Source organism: Morone saxatilis, unplaced genomic scaffold, assembly GCF_004916995.1.
Source record: "Morone saxatilis isolate NCDOM2014 unplaced genomic scaffold, NCSU_SB_2.0 Contig14, whole genome shotgun sequence".
In the NCBI taxonomy this organism is placed as follows: domain Eukaryota; kingdom Metazoa; phylum Chordata; class Actinopteri; family Moronidae; genus Morone; species Morone saxatilis.
This window is the reverse complement of record NW_023339696.1, coordinates 9,928,281-9,933,296: the sequence shown is the minus strand read 5'-3', so window position 1 is coordinate 9,933,296 and position 5,016 is coordinate 9,928,281.

Sequence of the window (5,016 nt, the reverse complement as noted above, 5' to 3'; positions counted from 1 at the left end):
CATCATGCTGTATGGAAGAAGACTGAAACTAGAGACTGAGACCATAAACTCATCAGGAAACTGTTTACTGAGCTCATAAATCAACTGAGAAGTCAGCTCATTTATCCATAAGAAAATAGATCCTCCTAATTGTTAAACACCTTTAAACATCTTAACCCTCAAAGGTCAGTGCAACAATGACCGGAATCAATTCACAAAAATACGATGCTTTCCAAGGTGGTGATACGTTTGAGATACAGTGATATATGTCAAAAATACGGACAGTTTGTAAAAGATTACAGACAATATGTGAAATAGAAGTTCATGGATCTGTATCCTGACCTGTTTATATTCCAGATAGATCCAGTCCTTTTTGCTTTTCCTTCATGACACGATTTACTGTGCAGTTCTTTAAAGTATGACTTTTGGTCCCCAAATACAACACAAAGGACACACACACACACACACACACACACACACACTACAGACTATATTATGTGTAAGCGCCAGAGTTTTTATATGGCATATCTCTCAATTTAGCTGTTCCCCAATAAAGTTTATTCATTCAGCCAGAAAAATGTGGATGTTTTCATGGATGTAAACAACTTATAAAAGATTCAAGTTAAACAGTCCAATGGATTATCCACAAACTGCTTTTAATCTATTTTATATGTGCATCATTTAGTAAAAGCAAAAACACACATTCTGCCACATGCTTCTGACCAGGTTTAATTGCTACTGACACACTGATGCACTCCCCACTGCGCCTCTCTCCCCACTCCAGTGTAAGAGTCACCAAAATATCAAATGGGTGTAGCTAAGACAGAAACCTGTGCAAAAAAAGGCCACTTTGTCTTCAGCATGCATCATGCTATGTGAACAAATATGGAGAATGACAGTGGTGGTCCTAAAACCATCGTCATCACTGGTTTACTCTAGCAGTCCCAGTTTAGCTTGTAGAACCATGCAGTGTTTTTGAGATGGCATCTTAAAATGACCTTCAAAAATAGCTATGGGGACAGAGCAAGTGGTCAGGTGATATTGAATGACAAAGAATCACTGGGCATCATATGTTATGACATACTGAGTGGCTGCATGTATATATCTTGGCTTTGGTTTACTGAAGTAACTATCGCTTATACATTATTTAAACAGACAGAGGCAGAGGGAGGAGAAGACGCTGTGGGGTGGAGAAGGGCACAGCTCTCAGCTTTAATTAGCCACACAGGGCACACTCCTTCGCCTCTTCCTTCTGATCCCCTCAATGCTCCTCGCTCCTCTCTGTGAGACTGAAACACATTGGAAAGTGTTCTTGACTTTCATTTGAACTCAGAAAATTAAAACGATTAAATTAAATTAAAATTCTGTGTCTATACTGCACTATATTCTAGTATCCTCTATACTTTTACTGTAATCACTTTGTCAATACTGCATCTGAAGTGAATTTGTTTGTTGGGATACACCTGAGGATTTCAAGGCAGAAATGTGTTCAGTGTGTTCCCCTAAAACCCCCCAAAAAAAGCATACAGTCTACAGCTATGCTAACACCTTGGTGAGGCTTTAGTAAGGTACAGTGGTGCTTTAAGCTAAATGTTAACATTGGCATGCATAGTCAGGAAGGTCCCATTGAGATACAAGATCTCATCTTCCAGGGAGTCCTGGTCAAGATGGCAGCGCAACCAGTTTCACATATAAAACAATTTCACATGTTAACACATAAAACATAAAAGCAACACAAGGGAAATAGTAAAATAAAAGAGGCATACAGGCCATACCAGCGAACACTTCACCTAGTGAAGGATTATATAAAACAGCAACATGTTTCCCTCAGGGAAAGTTTGTAAAAGACCTTTAAAGGTATTCAAAGACGTGAGTGCTTCTGAGGTAATGGTATTTTGCAGCTCATTCCACAACGAGGGTGCATAAAAGGACAAAGCAGTTTCACCAAGCTCTGCGTGCACCCTGAGTTTATTCAAAAGAATCTGATTAGTAGATGTAACGCTATAGTTGCTGGTATGATGAGATATAAGTAGACACTTTACCTAACAAACACTTGGCAATAAGCAACATGTGTATTTTTCTCCTCTGCTATAGAGAGGACCGTCCTAAAGATTTATATAAACTGCAATTAAAGCACTTATTACTTAAATGTCTGCACCAAATTTCTTGGCAATCCATCTGCCAGTTGTTACGACATTCCCCTAAATATAAAAAATGTTAACCTCATGGTGGCCCTAAAGGAAAAATCCGAGGCTCACCAAAGTCATTAGGTGAGCCTCTGATGGTCCTCAGAGGATGAATCCTAATGATTGTCTGTGCAAAATGTTTATAAAACACAATGCCCCTGATGCATATTCTACTGGAATGGGCCAACTATTTAATGATGATTCACTGTAGCAACATGCAAACACACACACACACACACACACGCACACACATGCATGCGCGCACACATTTTGTTCTATTATTTGTCCTTGATCCGTTTTTAACATTCAATAAAAAAACATTCCTGGAAGAATCTGAAGCTTCTGCACCAACTTTCACAATAATTAACTTTGCTTCAGCTTTTGTCCACTCATTATACACATTTCTCAGAGCGTCAGGGTGTTTGAGGAAGTGGGGTGAGGATCGCCACAGGCTGTGGGAGGAGAAATAACATTAACTGTTTATCACAGAAAGTAGCAACATTTTACCAAACATTAGTAAATGTTTAATGAAAAGTGAAAGTGTTGCACCTCCATTGATGCAGCTGTATATTACTTGGGACAACTGCAAATAATTAACAGCTTTTTATTTTGAAATAAAATAATCAAGTGATAATAACAACAGCTAACGGTTTGTTCATCTTCACCTGAAGGTTTTATATGTGATTCAGCATCAGCTCATTATCCACTTTTGAATTCAGACTTAAGAGTCGGATGTTTTTAGGGGACTTGGGGAAAACATGAACTTTTGCATCACTGTAAACCTGGAACATACTGTACATTACATGTCATCAAAACAGTGTCATCGAACACCTGACACTCACAAGACAGCACCGGATTTGAGAAGAACATCAAACGTTGCAACTTTGTGTACCTTGTACTTTAGAGCGGAAGAAAACAAGCCTGTGGGGAACAAGGGAGTAAAAAATTGGGCATTTCAGAGGAAAGAAGAAAAAAATATACTATTTGGTACATTATGGTACATTACTGGAAAACTAAACTCTGTGGGGAATGGTGTCAACACATTCCTGTCAACACTGATATTCTGCAGAACCTGTACAGTAATTATTATATTACATATTACAACAAATATGCAGGTTAGCAGTAGGGAGTAAGGTATTGGCAGGGTATAGGAAACATTTCAAATATGTGGGTTATGCTCCTAAAGTGACAACAGGAGAACCCTGACCTGCTCTATTTCTGGTCCAAAAATACAATTTGTGCCTAAACCACTAAACTTAGCGGTGTTAGATTAGAAAACAGTGAGTGTTTGAAACAGTGATTTGTACATGTAATTTATCAGAAGCTGAATATCAGAGTTGTTAACACTATTTTCCCTAAACTTCCCCAAACTTTGTTTCCCAGTACCAGTTCTTTTGTAAAATGTATACTCTTACGAATATAGTAAAACAACTTTTAAAATTCACGACTTAACTTTTCTTTCACCTCTGCCAAAAAAAAATGCTTCAATTCCTGCTTTATTGTCACTTCACAGACTGAGATATAGTTTAATGATACAAAATACTCACCCTCCTCCTCCTTTCAATGACTTCCCAGTGTCAACAGACACATCTTGTGTGTCCATAAAGCCAGGTGTGTTCAGTTTCCTGGTGTCTGATTTATTTGTCTTCCCAGCAGCACTAGAACATTGATGATAAGACGTATCCCACGCTCAACATGATTTTCCACTTCAAATGAATCAGATTGATTTCCTGGAAGTCATACAGAGCCCGGAGCACTAGCATGGCACTGAGTTTACATTAACAACTCATAAAAGCTGCCAATAACAATTAAATCAGCACTCATATTGGTGAGATATCTGGTAAAGTAAAGCAAGTTTGTTTATTCACTGCGTGCACTCTTTGAAGATAATTTATGTTCTAGTTCCACAGTAAAGATAAAAAAGATATAATAAAAAGAACATTACCTATTTGCACATAGATAGCTTAGCTACCTTAACTACCAGAACTTCCAACACTCTCGTTTTCACGAGAATAAACCTCGTCAGCGCTGCATCATACATCATATGTTTAATGATTTCTTTGGAATCTTGCGGTGTTTAATGATAAATACAGCAAATGTGTGTGTGTGTGTGTATGCAACCTGACTGGTCAGACTTTCAATAAGACAAGTAAAAAGGCTGCTGATAAGGCAGAGTATGGTGGAAAGCAGATGTGGTTTGTGCAGTAATTACCTCACAAGATTCAGTTACAAAGTTAATTATGGGTACATAATGGGTTTATATTAACTGCATCACAAAAAAATGGGGAAGAAGTGTGAGGTCACACAAGAGATTGGATGACAAGTGCATGTCTCAATACTGAAGACACTGATTTTCTGATTATGCGTTGAGTGGGGGGCTGTGTGGACAGTGCAATATGTCCGGTTGTACTGGCTACAATACACTCAATGCTTTTGCAGGCTGCACTGAAAAATGGACAAACAACACATTACAGTGTATCTGGAGGCTTCAGTTGTTCTTGGAAAGGACTATTAATAAAATAAAAAGGGGCTTTTCATGAGAACTGCATTCACCCTCGGTCCCAGGTCTTTAGTTGTCATTCAAAGACGTTGAATCTATTTAAATCCATCAAGCTGTAAACTGTATTGCCACAGCAGTTTGTCTGGGAGCCCCATTCAGGAAATAACTGGAGTCACTCACTCTGGGATTATGTGAGACAAAATATGTCCACTATGTTGTCTCTAGCAGCTAACAGCTTCTACACTGTTAACCCGAAAGTTTATATTCTATGCAAACATTTGAGTAAATACCACTTTTAAAGATTAGTTTTATTGCATCACTTAAACAGTTATGAGATATTTTATGAACGAG